A 19,370-nucleotide genomic window follows, 5' to 3' on the forward strand; every position below is an offset into this window, starting at 1 on the left:
TCTTCAGTTTCGATTTGAAAGCGCGTGGATTGCTGTTAAGATTTTTGAATTCGAGTGGCAACTTATTGAAAATGGATGCAGCAGTATACTGCACACCTTTTTGCACAAGAGTTAAGGAAGTCCGATCCAAATGGAGGTTTGATTTCTGCCGAGTATTAACCGAGTGAAAGCTGCTTATTCTTGGAAATAAACTAATATTGGTAACAAGAAACGACAATAAGGGATATACATATTGAGAGGCCAATGTCAAAATACCCAGACTCGTGAAAAGAGGTCGACAAGAGGTTCGTGAACTCACACCACTTATTGCCCGAACCGCCCGTTTCTGAGCCAAAAATATCCTTCTAGAATGGGAAGCGTTACCCCAAAACATAATACCATACGACATAAGTGAATGAAAATAAGCAAAGGAGACTAATTTACGTGTCGAAATATCACTCACTTTCGATACCGTTCGAATAGTGAAAATGGCAGTATTAAGTCTTTGAACAAGATCCTGAACGTGGGCTTTCCACGACAGCTTACTATCTATCTGAACACCTAGGAATTTGAACTGTTCAGTTTCACTAATCATATGCCCGTTCTGTGAGATTAAAACTTCAGGTTTTGTTGAATTGTGTGTTAGGAACTGTAAAACCTGAGTCTTACTGAGATTTAACGTTAGTTTATTTTCTACAAGCCATGAACTGAGATCATGTTCTGCTCTACTTGAAACCGAGTCAATGTTGCACACAACATCCTTTACTACCAAGCTAGTGTCATCAGCAAACAGAAATATTTTAGAGTTACCCATAATACTAGAGGGCATATCATTTATATAAATAAGAAACAGGAGCGGCCCCAACACTGATCCCTGGGGCACCCCCCACTTGACAGTACCCCACTCAGATCCCACATCACAGCCGTTATCAACATTGTGAATAATGACCTTTTGCTGCCTGTTGCTAAAGTAAGAGGTGAACCAATTGTGAGCTACTACCCTTATTCCGTAATGGTCCAGCTTCTGGAGCAATATTGTGTGATCAACACAGTCAAATGCCTACGCCAAGCGTTCGAAACTTTTTGTTTAGCCCATCCAGAACCTCACAGAGAAAAGAGAATATAGCATTTTCAGTTGTCAAACGACTTCTAAAGCTGAACTGTACATTTGATAGCAAACCGTGTGATATAAAATGATCAATTAACCTTACATACACAGCCTTTTCGATAACTTTTGCAAACACTGATGGCCTAGAAATAGGTCTAAAATTATCTACATTATCCCTTTCGCCCTTTTTATAAAGAGGCTTTACTACTGAGTACTTTAATCGCTCAGGAAACTGACCATTCCTAAAGGAAAAATTACAAATATGGCTAAATACAGGTCTAACGTGTGCAGCACAGTACTTTAATATTCTACTAGACACTCCATCATAACCATGAGAGTCCTTAGTCTTCAGTGATTTGATTATTGTCTCAATCTACCTCTTGTCTGTATCACAGAGGAGTATTTCAGACGTCAATCTCGGAAAGGCATTTGTTAAGAAATTTATATGATTTTCTGTAGATACTAAATTTTTATTTAATTCACCAGCAATGCTCAGAAAATGGTTGTTAAATACTGTACATATATCTGATTTATCAGTAACAGAAATATTATTACTGCAAACTGACTATATATAGTCAACCTTGTGCTGCTGACCAGACACTTCCTTCACAATTGACCATATGGCTTTAATTTTATCCTGTGAATTAGCTATTCTATTTGCATACCACATACTTTTTGCCTTGCTAATAACATTTTTAAGTACCTTACATTACTGTTTGTAATGGGCTACTGCAGCTTGATTGCGACTCGCATTCGGGAGGACGACGGTTCAATCCCGTCTCCGGCCATCCTGATTTAGGTTTTCCGTGATTTCCCTAAATCGCTTCAGGCAAATGCCGGGATGGTTCCTTTGAAAGGGCACGGCCGATTTCCTTCCCCATCCTTCCCTCACCCGAGCTTGCGCTCCGTCTCTAATGACCTCGTTGTCGACGGGACGTTAAACACTAATCTCCTCCTCCTCCTCCTTGATTGCGACTACTTCTAACATTTTGATATAATTCCCGCTTTGTTCTATATGATATCCTTATCCCACTAGTCAGCCAACCGGGCTGTCCATTACTGCTAGTACCCCGTTTAGAATGTTCTAATGGAAAGCAACTCTCAAAGAACATGAGAAATGTGTTATGGAAAGCATTGTATTTATCATCCATATTATCGGCACTATAAACATCTTGCCACTCTTGTTCCTTGACAAGTTTTGAAAAACTCTTTATTGCTGTTGGATTAACTTTCCTACGTAGTTTGTAATTAAATACGACATTGGTTAGAGTACAAAAACTTTTTAGTGTTAAAATTTGTGCATCATGGTCTGAAAGGCCATTCACCCTTTTACTAACAGAATGCCCATCTAGTAATGAAGAATGAATAAAAATATTGTCTATGACTGTGTTACTGTTCCCCTGCACCCTAGTTGGAAAAAACACAGTTTGCATCAGATCATATGAATTTAGGAGATCTACCAACATCCTTTTTCTTGCACAATCATGTACAAAATTAATATTGAAGTCACCACATAGAACTACTTTCTGGTACTTCCTACAAAGTGTATCAAGAACCCTATCTAGCTTAAGCAAAAATGCTCTGAAGTCGGAGTTTGGGGACCTACAAACAACAGCAATTAGAAGTTTAGTTTCACTAAATTCAACTAATGCTGCACAACTTTCAAATATCTGTTCAGTGCAGTGTCGTGATACGTCTATGGTCTCAAATGAAATACTGTTTTTTACGTACAGAGCCACTCCCCCAGCCCGCAAGGAACTCCTTGAGAAACAGCCAGCTAATCTGTAGCCTGGTAAAGGAAGCCTCTGAATTATCAAATTATTTAAGTGGTGCTCAGATATACCAATAATTTCAGAGTTAGCATCTATTAGCAGTTCACTAACTTTATCTCTAATACCTCTTATATTTTGATGAAATATGCTAATTCCTTCTCTATTTAGAAACATTACATCCCCTGGAGGTGAGCCCTTAGTTAGAGGCACTTCCTTTAAGCACGTATACCTATCAGCTGACTTCAGTCTAAAAAAGGTGCAGCTCTAACTCCAAGTACTATAGGAATTTTTCCATGAGTGATACCACTACCACCACCACCACCACCCACTACACTGTCACCTATAAGCTTAGCCAGCCTCCCCTTCCCATACCTATTGAGGTGCAGGCAATGTCTAGTGAAACCCCATCTACTGATAGACCCAACTGGCACCACTGAGATGTGATCCATGCCCTCCGCCATCAGTGCCCTCCCCAGCCCCACATTAACGCGCCTAACAGCCGCATTAAGGTGAGGCTATGTTGACTGTCCTGCCTGCCACAGGGAATTGCAGCTCCAAACATTTGCACACCCATCAAAAGTTAAGGTGATGGCAGACCATTTATTCTGGGTGCTTCACTTCCTTTTATTCAAACAGAGTATTTCGAGCTGTAGGTACTAATCATCATCATTTTCTTCTGCCTTCGTCCCTCATTGGCATACGATCGGCATGGTTATTAACAGGTGTGGCGTGGATAATTTAAGGGGTGACTGGTTGCCCTTCATGTCACCACCATGTTAGCTCTCCCCCCCCCCCCCTCCCTTGGGATGGAATATGCGTGCCCCAATCGTCTACATGTAGTGAAAGTGGCCGAAAGTTTTCTAAATTCTTGCGAATCGTGTAACTGAGGCGGGAATTGGGTACCAGCCTGGTATTCACCTAGTTGGATGTGGAAAACCACCTAAAAACCACATCCAGGGTGGCCAGCACACTGACCCTCGTCGTAAATCCCCCAGGCGTATTCTCTCTGTCCTAGAGGCAACGCTTTATCACGCATAGTTATCCAGGCAGGATTTGGATGCACTTTATCCAGTATATTTTATTATCTGATTGTTTGAACTTTGAGTGAATTCAGTATCCTGTGAGCAGTTTGTACAGTTCGAAATGCGTTGGAAATAAGTTTGAAAGACCAATGTCGGGACTGGTACTTATATTAATAAACGTTTATACGTTTTACTGTATCTCCTGCAGATTGTGTTTAGATGTACAGGGTATTTCATAATTCCTATTACAGGCTTCCAGGGGTTGTACAGGGGACTTTGTACATGACGGTTTGATGAGGAAACATACCCAGAAATATACCAAAAAATGTTCAAATGTGTGTGAAATCTTATGGGACTTAACTGCTAAGGTCATCAGTCCCTAAGCTTACACACTACTTAACCTAAATTATCCTAAGGACAAACACACAAGAACCCATGCCACAGGGAGGACTCGAACCTCCGCCGGGACCAGCCGCACAGTCCGTGACTGCAGCGCCCTAGACCGCTCGGCTAATCCCGCGCGGCTGAAATGTACCGTTTGGATATAAAATAAGTTTGAAGGTATGATCACTTTCAAATCTCTCAGTTAACAATACGATACGTAATGGTAGGACTGCCCAACCAATGTATTGAAAACTGTTTCAGGATTACCTCAGTCCGCCACATTCCATTTTTGTCCCACGACATCAACGGCTGCGAGAAAATGGTGAGTTCGCAACTAAGAGGGTTGAATGTGATTCACCATGGAGAGGCATCAGGCTTGGTGGATTGTGTGAGCAGATAGACCTGGTGCAACGAACGGTAGGGTCGTCATACGGAGAAGCTCCTGCAGAGCAGACAAGTCAAACTTCATTGTCTCCTTTGTGTTCGTATCTTGAAGAGGGACATTGGAAAGTTATCCGATCCTCAAATTGATTTTACATCCGAATCATTCATTTCCGGATATGGGTTCCTACAACCCCTAAAAACCTGTAATGGGAAATGTGAAACACCCTGTATAATACAGACTTCCAACTATGGAGCATGCTAGCGGCTACTTATCTGAGCTGTTACATCACAGATCGTAGTTCTACAGTCTCGTTTAGAGGGATGGGCAGTGGCAAGTATTGATTCCCTGCCGTATAGCGTTACTTATCAGCCCAGCTGAAACGACTAAAACCGAATAAAAATACAGAAATGTGTCTGTTCTACAACCCATCAAGGTAATTGTTGTGGCGTAGCAAGACAGCCACGCCACGGAAGTAGCAGAAAGGCACGCGTTTAGCAGGCAAGTTATAGGTCTGTAACAGGATGCGTAATGAATGTTATAAAGAAAAGTACGTAGCTTCTGGAATACTTAACTTTATTCCATCCTTGGTACATCGCTATTGACGATATAAGTGAGACTCCATAGATACATGCAATGTTACTAATGGCGCCTTGCTAGGTCGTAGCCATGGACTTAGCTGAAGGCTATTCTAACTATTGGCTCGGCTAATGAGCAATGCTTCGTCCGTGTAGTCGCTAGCAAAGTCGTCCGTACAACTGGGGCGAGTGCTAGTCAGTCTCTCGAGACCTGCCTTGTGGTGGCGCTCGGTCTGCGATCACACAGTGGCGACACGCGGGTCCGACATGTACTAATGGACCGCGGCCGATTTAAAGCTACCACCTAGCAAGTGTGGTGTCTGGCGGTGACACCACAGTAATTTATCGCTAAACTCTGCAGTTGGATATAACCAATGTCTGAAGTTTAATTAAGACTACAGAAGCACAAGTAGCTGAAGAAACAATATCGTGTAACAGACAGTTATCACCAGCGTATTCGCATAAGTGATAAAGGAGATATATTTGGCAAGAAACTAAATATTTGTTAGAAACTGTGTATGTTAACATATGCAGTACTTATAGAATCCTGTTCCCCAGAATAGAACATCACGTGTTGTCGCACATTCCTACCGTGTTTGTCATCGAATGGCATATGTGGAGCTTCAATGAACGTTTTCGGTACACCCACATTCGAGCAGGTCAATACTAAAAGCCACAGCGATCACATTATTCAGATCTTTGCTACAACGTGTAACATTCCGCTGTGTTTAATCACTTCACTGAAACACCATATTTGGAGCTCGATTACAAATGAGGGAAAAACATATTACTCTCACACTGTATACAAGCACACCTCCCCCCTCCACGCTGCCCTACTGCTCCTTTGCTCCTTCCCTCCCTCCCTCCCCCCTCCTCCCTCTCTCACTCTCTCACACACACACACACTCACTCACACACACACACACACACACACACACACACACACACACTTCCTCTCTCTACGGTTTAACGTCCCATCGACAATGACGTCGTTAGAGAAGAAGCATAAGCTCGGATTGGGGAAGGAAATCGGCAATGCTCTTTCAGAAGGACAGTCCCGCTTTAGCGATTTAGGGATATGACGGAAATGATAAAGCTGTATGGCTGCACGAGAATTTGAACCACCACCCGCCGGGAGATGTGGTATCATTACTCCATCTCCCTGGGCCCAGTTCCAAGTAGTGCGCGTCGTTACTTTGGAGTTGAAACTGGATAATCCATAGCTAAAAACGTGTTCAGCGGAAAGATGCGACAACCCGTTTTTTTATGTTCGTCATTGATCCATTAACTCAGTTTTTTTTGTTACAGAATGCAGCTAACCCTCTGACCGGACATGCTGAGCTACCATGCCGGCCGAGCTCTCCTGCCAACGCAGGAGAGCTTCTGTAAAGTTTGGAAGGTAGAAGACGAGGTACTGGCATAACTAAAGCTGTGAGGACGGGACCTCAGTCGTGCTTGGGTAGCTCAGTTGGTAGAGCACTTGCCCGCGAAAGGCAAAGGTCCCGAGTCTCGGTCCGGCACACAGTTTTAATCTGCCAGGAAGATTCATATCAGCGCACACTCCGCTGCGGAGTGAAAATCTCATTCTGCATGCGACAACTTACTTTTAACGTCATTGAATTTAACGATTATGAGACGTAGAAATGACTGACAGAATCAACGGGCCGGCCGAAGTGGCCGTGTGGTTCTAGGCGCTGCAGTCTGGAACCGCGAGACCACTACGGTCGCAATTCGAATCCTGCCTCGGGCATGGATGTGTGTGATGTCCTTAGGTTAGTTAGGTTTAACTAGTTCTAAGTTCTAGGGGACTAATGACCTCAGAAGTTGAGTCCCATAGTGCTCAGAGACATTTCAACCATTTGACCCAGAATCAACGGAGAAAGTGAAGTAGAGGCTTTCAAATTTTATAAGTTGAGAAAATTGAAAATATGATAACGACAGACGGCACAACACGACGCCCAGGGCAGTGGAATTCTAATACTTATCATCAGAGAAGGAAGAGGGAAGTGTTCACACAAAGTATTCCGTTAAGGAAATCGGTAAATGTGCTGTTAGGAAGTATTCTGAGATACTATGAATACTACAAGTGCGTGCTGAAAAGTAATGCCCCGGAATTCGTTTTATTTTCATTGTTTTTTTTTTTTTTTTTTGGAAACCTCTTTAAGCTTTTACAATAATCTGCCGCTAGAGGGCTCCGAATTGTAGCGTGTATAACATGGTGGTGTGTAACGTAAATCTGTCGGTGCGTGAGAAACAGCGTGCTGTAATCGAGTTTCGAATTCAAAGAGTTCGTCCACACATGGAGCACCGTCTCTTTCAGCATGACAACCCCAGATCACACAGAACTCTACGACATCTGCAACAATCTGACACCTTGAAGCGGTGCAAGCACAGGTGAGGTTGTGGCTCCGTCAACAAAGTCAAACATTCTGCAGAGACGGTATCGACAACCTGGTCTCTCGTTGACAGAAATGTGTTCGTCGCCTGGGTGATTAAGTTAAGAAATAAATATATGTTGTTGTTGTTGTTGTGGTCGTCAGTCCTGAGACTGGTTTGATGCAGCTCTCCATGCTACTCTATCCTGTGCAAGCTTCTTCATCTCCCAGTACTTACTGCAACCTACATCCTTCTGTATCTGCTTAGTGTATTCATCTCTTGGTCTCCCTCTACGATTTTTACCCTCCACGCTGCCCTCCGATGCTAAATTTGTGATCCCTTGATGCCTCAGAACATGTCCTACCAACCGGTCCCTTCTTTTTGTCAAGTTGTGCCACAAACTCCTCTTCTCCCCAATTCTATTCAATACCTCCTCATTATTTATGTGATCTACCCATCTAATCTTCAGCATTCTTCTGTAGCACCACATTTCAAAACCTTCTATTCTCTTCTTGTCCAAACTATTTATCGTCCATGTTTCACTTCCATACATGGCTACACTCCATACAAATACTTTCAGAAACGACTTCCTGACGCTTAAATCTATACTCGATGTTAACAAATTTCTCTTCTTCAGAAACGCTTTCCTTGCCATTGCCAGTCTACATTTTATATCCTCTCTACTTCGACCATCATCAGTTATTTTACTCCCCAAATAGCAAAACTCATTTAACCATACAGTAAAGCTGCATGCCCTCGGGAAAAATTACGGCTGTGGTTTCCCCTTGCTTTCAGCCGTTCGCAGTACCAGCACAGCAAGGCCGGTTTGGTTAGTGTTACAAGGCCAGATCAGTCAATGATCCAGACTGTTGCCCCTGCAACTACTGGAAGGCTGCTGCCCCTCTTCAGGAACCACATGTTTGTCTGGCCTGTCAACAGATAGCCGTCAGTTGTGGTTGAACCTACGGTACGGCCATCTGTATCGCTGAGGCACGCAAGCCTCCCCACCAACGGCAAGGTCTATGGTTCATGGGGGGAGGGGGGGGGGAATAAATATATAGACAAGAAGAATAAAGAAGCAGAATGTTAATAACGTTTGTTTTATTTAGAATGCTTTAGATTTTCACATAAAAATTCTAGGGCATTACTTTTCAGCATACCTTCGTATAAATAAGTACCTGATCTATGAAAAATACACAGTTATTGCCGGATATAATGTACTTCGACGGTAGAAATGAAGCTCTCAAAATATGTTTGCCTAAAGGATTCATTTTCCGAAGGTTCAAATGGTTCAAATGGCTCTGAGCACTATGGGACTTAACATCTCAGGTCATCAGTCCCCTAGAACTTAGAACTACTTAAACCTAACTAACCTAAGGACATCACACACATCCATGCCCGAGGCAGGATTCGAACCTGCGACCGTAGCAGTCACACGGTTCCAGACTGAAGCGCCTAGAACCGCACGGCCACACCAGCCGGCGGTGGCGAGGTTTTGAGATCCTGGACTCATATTCGGAAGGACGGTGGTTCAAATTCTCATCCAGCCATCAAGATTTACGTTACCACGATTTCCCTAATTTGCTTAAGGTAAATGGCGGGATGGTTCCTCTGAAAATGATAGGATTTTCTTACCGATCCTTCCCAAATCCGTGTTTGTACTGCGTCTCCAATGACGTCGGTGTTGATGCGATTTAAGCTCTGACCTTCCATGTCGATTTTATAGTAACATTTTTGACGCATATGTTTTCGGTTGTTTTTAACAATCCACATTTTCCGTGTTCCGACTCATCTATCGTTAAAGCAAAAGCAAAAGTTTCCTTGGATTGAACGTGAATAGACAAGGGGTTCACTACAGATAATTTTTTAGTATGAGAAACGTATTCGGAAATACCTCTACGAGAGGTCGCTGTAAGCAGACATCTCCCTAATCTATTTTATCTAGTTATTGGGTTGAAGATATAATGGCTATTTATACCACTGGACCGGGAGCTGATAAATATCTACTTGAGACCGAGCGTTTACTGTGGATTTAAAATCGCCACCGACCATGAATGATACATTGTCTTGCATATTATGGCAGAAGGGGTGACCTACTGGCTCGCTGAAATAAAATTGACAACTCGCGCTTGCAGTCGGTCCCGCTCCTTTCGTCTGGTCATCTCGAAAGGAAAACCCAATTGATCTCGATCCATAGAAACGTGGTATTATGTTACCAAAGATTTCATTGTGTGTTGAGCTTGGAAATTACTAGTACAATGTAACCAGTTTCTGAACAAACATTGTAAGCTTTCAAAAGATCTACGAATGAACTGCTTTCATAAATCGGGTTCCCTGTGTTGTGAATTTTGAAGCTTAGCAGATTCAAGGCTTCTGAATCAAATATATTAGATTCCTTAGGATTTTCTGTGGCACACAATGTCAACTTTCCTCCCACATTCATGTTGGCATTTCAGACGTTTATCTGCCCTATTAGGGAACTAGCATGTCCACTGTCCGTAATAAATCTACGCTGTGTCAGTAACAACGGTGGTAAACGTGTGTTCGTTTACAATAGACAGAGGTGTCTAGCTGAATTGCACATCCGTGTTCTAGACTGCTAACGTAAACATTAATTTGCTGAGGGCTGCTATTTCATGGTTATGGACAGCAACTACGGTGTTTACTTCAGAGTTCCGGCATATGAATACAATGGGGACGTACAATCGGGTTACAACGGAAACTTTATAAGTTATAATATTGGGCAGTACCTACTCTAATGATATGTTTGGTACTTTTAACGTCTGAGGCTGAATCTCTGGCTCACACTCTCCACAAGTCATGACGTCACGAACGGCAGGGTTCGATTATGACTCTCTACACTTTGCACAATTTCTACATCTACATACATACTCCACAAGCCACCGAAAGGTGAGTGGCGGAGGGTACCTGTACCATCACTTGTCATTTCCCCTCCTGTTCCACTATCATACAGAGCGGGGGAAAAACGACTATCTGTACGTCTCCGTATGGGCTCTAATTTCTCGTACCTTATCTTCGTGGTCCCCACGCACGATGTATGTTGGCGGCAACTTAATCGCTCGGCAGTCAGCTTCAAATGTCGGTTCCCTGAATTTCCTCAGTAGTGTTCCCCGAAAAGGACGCTCATTTCCCTCCAGAGATTCCCTACGGAGTTCCCAAAGCATCTACGTAACACTTAAGTTTTGTTCGAACCTACTTCCTCTTAATTTGTTTCGATGTCCTCCTTCAATCTAACCTGGTACAGACCCCAAACACTCGATCAGTACTCTAGAATAGGTCGCACCAGCGTCATATATGCGGCCTCATTTACAGGTGAACCACTTTTTCCTAATGTTCTCCCAATAAACCGAAGTCGACCATTTGCCTTCCCTACTACAGTTTTCACATGCTCGTTCCATCTCATATTGCTTTTCAACGCTACGCCCAGATATGTAAACGACTTGAATGCGCCGAGCTTAACTTCTTCCGAACAGATCTCGGAAGACCCTAACGGTAGTGACCGACTGCTGTGTCATCCTCAGCCTATAGGCGTCACTGGATGCGGATATGGAGTTCAGCACACCGCACTCCCGGCCGTTTTCAGTTTTCGTGATCAGAGCCGCTACTTCTCAGTCAAGTACCTCATCCGTTTGCTTCACAATGGCTGAATGCACCCCGCTTGCCAACAGCGCTCGGCAGACCGTATGTTCACCCATCCAAGTGCTAGCCAAGCCCGACAGTGCTTAACATTGGGAATCTGACGGGAACCGGTGTTATCACTGCGACAAGGCCGTTAGCGATTGATCGTGTGAAGGTGGATACTATTAATAGTGCTTTCGAACATTACAGGTTTGTTCTTTCTACTCATCCGTATTAACTTACAACGAATCTGATAACGTCAAATAACGCATTTTAGTGTGCTTTTTTACTATATTGCACGGACAGGTAAAAAGACAAGGCCTTGGACAACACAAGATATATAGAATTTAATTGATGATACGAAACATATAAAAATGCAGCAAATGAAGCAGGAGAAAGGGAATACAAACGTCTAAAACTGTGATTGATAGGAAGTGCAAAATAGCTAAGCAGGTATGGCTAGAGGACAAATGCAAGTATTTAGATGCATATATCTCTGGGGGAAAGACAGATACCGCCTACAGTAAAATGAAAAAGGTCTTTGGAGGAATAAGAAGCAGCTGTATCAGTATCAAGAGCTCAGATGGGAAACCAGTCCCAAGCAAAAAAGGGAAACCTGAAAGGTGGCAGGAGCAAAAAATGGTTCAAATGGCTCTGAGCACTATGCGACTTAACTTCTGAGGTCATCAGACGCATAGAACTTAGAACTAATTAAACCTAACTAACCTAAGGACATCACACACATCCATGTCCGAGGCAGGATTCGAACCTGCGACCGTAGTGGTCGCTCGGTTCCAGACTGTAGCGCCTAGAACCGCACGGCCACTCCGGCTTGTGGCAGGAGTATATAGAGGCTCTATACAAGGGAGGTGAACTTGAAGGCAGTATTAAGAACTGGAATGGAACGTAGATGAAGATGAGATGGGCTCTATGATACCGCGAGAAGAATTTGATTGAGCTATGAAAGACCCGTCGAAACAAAACCCCGGAAGTAAACGGCATTCCGTCAGAACTACTGATAGCCTTGGGAGAGCCAGCAATGATAAAACTCTTCCATCTAGTGTGCAAGATGTATGAAGGCGAAAAAGTCTCAGACTTCAAGAACAATATAAAATTCTAATTCCAAAAAAAGCAGGTGCTGAGAGGCGTGGATATTACCGCGCTATCAGTTTAATAAGCCCTGGTTGCAAAATACTGACGCAACTTCTACACAGAAGAAGAATGGAGAAACTATCAGAAGACAACCTGGGAGGATCGGTTTGGATTCCAGAGAAATGTAGGAACACGCGAGGCGATACTAACCCCACTACTTCTCTTAGAAAGTGTGTTAAGGGTTGTAGTATTTGTATACTTAGGAGAAAGGTTTTAACAGTGTTGACTCGAGTACTCTCTCTGAAATTATGGAGGTAGCAGGAGTCAAATACAGGGAGCGAAAGGCTATTTTCAACTTGGACAAAATCCAGGTGACGGTTATAAGAGGCGAGGGGCATGAAAGGAGAGCAGTGGTTGATAAGGGCGTGAGACAGGGTTGTAGCTTATCACCGTATATTGACCAAGCAGTAAAGGTTACCAAACAAAAATTTGGAGTAGGAATTAAAGATCAGGTAGAAGAAATAACTTTGAAATTTGCCGATGACATTGCAATTCTGTCAGAGACCTTGGAAGAGCAGTTGAACGGAATGGACAGCGTGTTGAAGCGAGGATATAATATGAAAATCAACAAAAGGAAAACGAGAATAATTAAATGTAGGCGAACCAAATCAGGATGATGCTAAGGAATTAGATCAAGAAACGATGCACTTAAAGTAATCTATGAGTTTTGTTATTTGGGCAGCAAAATAACTGATGATGGTCAAAGTAGAGAAGGTATAAAATGTAGACTACCAGTGGCAAGAAAAGCGTATCTGAAGAAAAGAAATTTGTTAACACTCAATGTAGGTTTAAGTGTTAGGAAGTATTTTCTGTAAGTATTTGTACTGAATGTAGAATTGTACGGAAATGAAACATTTAGACAAAAAGACAATAAAAGCTTTTGAAATGTGGTGCTACAGAAGAATGGTGAAGATTATAGGGATAGATCACGTAACTAATGAGGAGATATTGAATAGAACTGAGGACAAAAGAAAATTGTGTCTCAACCTGACTAGAAGAAGGGAGCAGTTGGTAGGACGCATTCTGAGACTTCAAAGGATCACCAATATGGTACTGGAGGGAAGTGAGGAGGGTAAAAAAATGGTTGAAATTGCTCTGAGCACTATGGGACTTAACATCTGAGGTCATCAGTCCCCTAGACTTAGAACTACTTAAACCTAACTAACCTAAGGACATCACACACATCCATGCGCGAGACAGGATTCGAACCGGCGACCGTAGCGGTCGCGCGGTTATAGACTGAAGCGCCTAAAACCGCTCGGCTGCACCGGCCGGCGTGGAGGGTAAAAATCGTAGTGGAAGATAAAGAGATGAATACAGTAAGCAGTTTCAGAAGAATGTAGGTTGCAGTAGGTACTCGGCGATGAGAGGCTTGCACAGGGTAGAGTAGCACGTAGAGCTGCATCAGACCAGTCTTTCGACTGAAGACCACAACAACAACGATTTATGAATTATAACCTGGCTGCTTCTAAGTACGTTTATGCGCCATACGAGCTTGATAGTATGGTAAATATATCTTTGTTCGGAATACTACTATTGTCTGCGAGTTAATTAAGATTTTAAATCAAATCGTAATTTGTCAGTTGTGAGACAGCAACTAGGAACGTTGAAGCTACGAACAAATATATTACCTGCCTGAAAACGCAGGTTCGGTCGACGCTGATGTAGCGTCGCAGCTCTCATTTTGCATATCAGGCACTGGAAATGGCAGCAAAGCTGAAGTTTCTTGGGTAAACTGCACTCGCTGCTGCAGATTTTGGTTTAATATCTGCTGCCGTTATTGCCGATTCTGGTGTAGTTCTATTGAGACAGTTTTCGATTTTGCTCTTGTTGCTATTGGTAATGTCTCTCTTGTTCTACAGGTTGCTGTTGCTCCAGCAGTTTGATATTCGCGGAATGCATTCTTGACTTTGTGTCCATTAACTGAAATTAACGCACACGTGTTGGAACTATTACTAAACAAGCTTCGACGCCACGTGGATACTTTCGTGCTTGTACAAACACGAGTTAATTAAAACTTCACGGTAGAAGCTCCAGAGCAGTGGACACAGTCGCATGCAGTGACACGCCTAAAGTAACACAGCAGTTGTGAGCTAAAGGGAAAGTTACAAGCAAACCACTGAATGCACAAAAGCGAGCACGAAGAATAATATGTGATGTTCACCCACGAGCGCCATGTAGGTACCTCTGGCAGGAGCTAGATGCTTTAGTTATGCCGACACAATACATATATTCGCTAATGAAATTCGTCATAGATAATCTATAACAGTTTAAGAAGAACAGTGATGTCCGTACCTGCAACACTAGAGGGAAAAATGACCTTTATTACCACTTATTCAAGCTATCATCAATGGCTCAGTAAGGAGTTCAGTAAAAGCAACAAGAATCTTTGATCATTTGACCAGTAGCGCAAAATGCTTGACAGGTAGCAAAGCAGGTTTTTGAATCTAGCTTAAAACTATTTCTCCTGGAGAACTCCTTCTATTCGATCGACGAATTTGTACTTCAGAACTGATGGAGAGTAAGAAAAAAAATTCCTTAATGTTGACACTAACCATGTATACATGTTCTGTAAACTGACTCGTTCCACATCATTTCCATAAAAGGATCCTTCAAAGGATCTATGGAACACGTACGTCTACATCTACATCTACATCTACATACATGCTCCGCAATCCACCATACGGTGTGTGGCGGGGGTACCTCGTACCACAACTAGCATCTTCTCTCCCTGTTCCACCCCCAAACAGAAAGGGGGAAAAATGACTGCCTATATGCCTCTGTACGAGCCCTAATCTCTCTTGTCTTATCTTTGTGGTCTTTCCGCGAAATGTAAGTTCGCGGCAGTAAAATTGTACTGTAGTCAGCCTCAAATGCTGGTTCTCTAAATTTCCTCAGTAGCGATTCATGAAAAGAACGCCTCCTTTCCTCTAGAGACTCCCACCCGAGTTCCTGAAGCATTTCCGTAACACTCGCGTGATGATCAAACCTACCAGTAGCAAATCTAGGAGCCCGCCTCTGAATTGCTTCTATGTCCTCCCTCAATCCGACCTGATAGGGATCCCAAACGCTCGAGCAGTACTCAAGAATAGGTCGTATTAGTGTTTTATAACCGGTCTCCTTTACAGATGAACCACATCTTCCCAAAATTCCACCAGTGAACCGAAGACGACTATCCGCCTTCCCCACAACTGCCATTACATGCTTGCCCCACTTCATATCGCTCTGCAATGTTACGCGCAAATATTTGATCGACGTGACTGTGTCAAGCGCTACACTACTACTGGAGTGTTCAAACATTACAGGATTCTTTTTCCTATTCATCAGCATTAATTTACATTTATCTACATTTAGAGTTAGCTGCCATTCTTTACACCAATCACAAATCCTGTCCAAGTCATCTTGTATCCTCCTACAGTCACTTAACGACGACACCTTCCCGTACACGACAGCATCGTCAGCAAACAGCCGCACATTCCTATCCACCCTATCCAAAAGATCATTTATGTAGATAGAAAACAACAGCGGACTTACCACACTTCCCTGGGGCACTCAAGATGATACCCTCACCTCCGATTAACACTCACCATCGAGGACAACGTACTGGGTTTTATTACTTAAGAAGTCTTCGAGCCACTCACATACTTGGGAACCAATCCCATATGTTTGTAACTTAGTTAGGAGTCTGCAGTGGGGCACCGAGTCAAACGCTTTCCGGAAGTCAAGGAATATGTCATCCGTCTGATACCCTTCATCCATGGTTCGCAAGATATCATGTGAAAAAAGGGCGTAGCTAACTAACTCTAGTGTAAGAGCATTCAAAGCTAGACCAGAGGTCCAAAGCCAGAATCACAAGTAAACAACTGACGAGCAGTCGAAGCACATACAGTGATATGAAGTAGTTTCATAGCAGGAAGGTGTTGATGATAATGACATTCACGATAACTACTACACGCACTGTAGGCTGCAGAGGCACCGCCTCTACTTGCAGAACATGGCCAGAAGCGCTGTTCAGGAGTCGCGACGGTAGCTGCAGTTGTGGGGGCTCCTCGTCTTTTACACTGGTTGCACAATCACTGATGTGAGAACAGCTGCGACCTCTTCGGTATCACGCTTCGATGAGAATATCGAATCCGTAGTAGTCGATATGGTTGAGTGGTGACCAGTTGTTACATCACAACGCACAGATAGTGGCAAACCCAAATCCACACCGAGTAGGGGCGGTTGTTCATCGTTATTGTCCATCACACCATTAGCTTTGAGATGATGGAGTACTGGACTCTGGCGACCAGTGACTGTCGCTCCAGGCAAGTATTTTGCCAGTTCCTACTGTATCTCTCTGAGCAGTCAGGAGATCGTCAGGTAATTCAGGGACATTTGGCCTTTGATACCCCAAAGGCTAAGGGGCCATCCACAGTTGGATGGCATGTGATGTTATGCAGAGCTCCCCATCTACTCCATATTGGGATGTGACACTTATCACTCCACCAGGGAACAGATTATCCTCGTAAATGTCTTTGAGACTATGGGCTGGATGCTTTAGCGTAATGGTGAATAGCGTTGCTAAAATGGTCTACCCATTCCAGGGTATTACTTTGACGTTAAAACAAGGACACTTGAGTATGCAGCATCCTGTTAGCATTGATGAGTGTACATTTCAGCATTTCTCTTCTGAGTACTGTTCGAACTACCTCCGGAATGAAGATCTGAAAGTGGTCACTGCAGTGCAGATCATCCACCACTCCCCACTAAGTGGTACAGAGGGCTGGAGCTGTTGCCTCTATGTTTCCAGGATGGACTGGAGTGGAGCGCGGTGGTGAGGATCTGTCGAACACCTGAAGGCGCTAAAGAGAAATTGTTGTCAGAATACAAATTTGTTATTCATGATGACAGTTGCTTTCCTTCATGGCTGCCAGTAGTCGTGTAAGCAGAATCGCGCTGGCGTCAGTTCATATTGGCGTAGCCAGCGCGTTCGTAGTCTCGGCTGCCGCGGCGAGGGAGGAGCGTACTCACAAGGGAACCTCCCCATCGCACCCCCCTCAGATTTAGTTATAAGTTGGCACAGTGGATAGTTCTTGAAAAAATAAACACAGATCAATCGAGAAAACTGGAAGAAATTGTGTGGAGCTAAGAAAAAATAAGCCAAATATACAAACTGAGGAGTCCATGTGCAAAATATGCAACATCAAGGACAATGTGAGCTCAGGAGCGCCGTGGTCACGTGGTTAGCGTGAGCAGCTGCGTAACGAGAGGTCCTTGGTTCCAGTCTTCCCTCGAGTGAAAAGTTTAATTTTTTATTTTCAGTTTATGTGACAAACTCTTATGTTTTCATCACTTTTTTGGGAGTGATTATCACATCCACAAGAAAACCTAAATCGGGCAGGGTAGAAGAATCTTTTTACCCATTCGCCAAGTGTACAAGTTAGGTGGGTCGACAACATATTCCTATCATATGACGCGCATGCCATCACCAGTGTCGTATAGGATATATCAGACGTGTTTTCCTGTGGAGGAATCGGTTGACCTATGACCTTGCGATCAAATGTTTTCGGTTCCCATTGGAGAGGCACGTCCTTTCCTTTACTAATCGCACGGTTTTGCGTTGCGGTCGCAAAACACAGACACTAAACTTATTACAGTGAACAGAGACGTCAATGAACGAACGGACAGATCATAACTTTGCGAAAATAAAGAAAGAAAACTTTTCACTCGAGGGAAGACTTGAACCACGGACCTTTCGTTTCGCAGCTGCTCACGCTAACCACGGGACCACTGCGCTCCTGAGCTCACATTGTCCTTGATGTTGCTTATCTTGCACATGGACTACTCAGTTTGTATATTTTGCTTATTTTTTCATAGTTCCACACAACTTCTTCCTGTTTTCTCGATTGATCTGTGTTCAGTTTTTCCAAGGACTATCCACTGTGCCAACTTATAACTAAATCTGAGGGGGGTGCGATGGGGAGGTTCCCTTGTCAGTGCCCCGCGACATCACTGTCAACCAGCCACAACTCAGTCGGTGTTATTTGCACTGCCTCTGGCGGCCGAAAGGTTACCAGGGCACACTCCTTGACGTTTTAGAGTGCACCCAAGGGAGATGGCCAACAGCTCTGTACATATTGTGCCCGTAGTCTTGGACTGTTGTGTCATGGCCCCTCAGCAAGAGCACGTCCAGTGACAGTTGTCCATTCGTAGACGCAGGTCGGGAGGTGCCAGTCACTGCTTTCCTCCGGGCTGACGGTAGTTCAGCAGCCCATCAAGCAACTTCAGCTAGGTGTGCAGGGAGCCTGGTGGTAGGAAGCATCCAAATTTTCTCGTAAGCGAAGGCAAAAGCATGATGGTAGCAGCCCACGCCAGCTAAGTCCTGCGGGATGGGCTGGCTGTTGCATCATAGATCGTATCATCTAGGCAGGTGGCGAATGTAGAGTCACAGGTCCAACCTTGGGACTGGTTATCTGCAAAATGAGAAATTTTGAAAATCAGGGTATTTTTACTGATCGGTCTATGCCGATGACGTTATCGTGTGGCAAGAATGACCGAATGTACACTATTTTCTCAACTCTTCAGCACTCTGCACCAGCTCATGGTGTCCCATCTCCTGTCTTCAGGCTTTTAGTTCAGTTATTTCAGCAGCGTTTGTGCGCTGAGAGCTGTCCTTGCACATGACTTAGGCGTTGTTGCTTCACTGTGTGCGCTCAAGTGAATGACACTATGCTCCCTTCTCCATAAGGTCACTTTCCTGCACCAGCACCTTGGTCTTGCAACTTGGGTGGCGTGTAGCAAATAGGTCCGTGGTGGCCCGATGCTGCATACAGTATTGGCTGTTCTTCGGGGTTGTCATTCCTGTATAGATATTGCTTTGACTTCCGTTCTGGCTCTGGCAGTTGCCGGGGAAACATTAAAAATTTTCACCTCCGCTCAGGATACCATTCTGCGGCGTAACGGTAATGTCTGAAATGATCGGAGAGTTTATAGAAG

The 19,370-nt window shown here is 43.8% G+C and overlaps 1 protein-coding gene across 1 annotated transcript in view; it reads left to right on the forward strand.

Annotated features, from left to right (window-relative positions):
* Nucleotides 1-19,370, forward strand: part of LOC124722205 — a 272,233-nt gene that overhangs the window by 231,945 nt on the left and 20,918 nt on the right. The window lies entirely within an intron of this gene.

The sequence above is a fragment of the Schistocerca piceifrons genome, chromosome X (genome assembly GCF_021461385.2).
Source record: "Schistocerca piceifrons isolate TAMUIC-IGC-003096 chromosome X, iqSchPice1.1, whole genome shotgun sequence".
Taxonomy (NCBI): Eukaryota; Metazoa; Arthropoda; class Insecta; order Orthoptera; family Acrididae; genus Schistocerca; species Schistocerca piceifrons.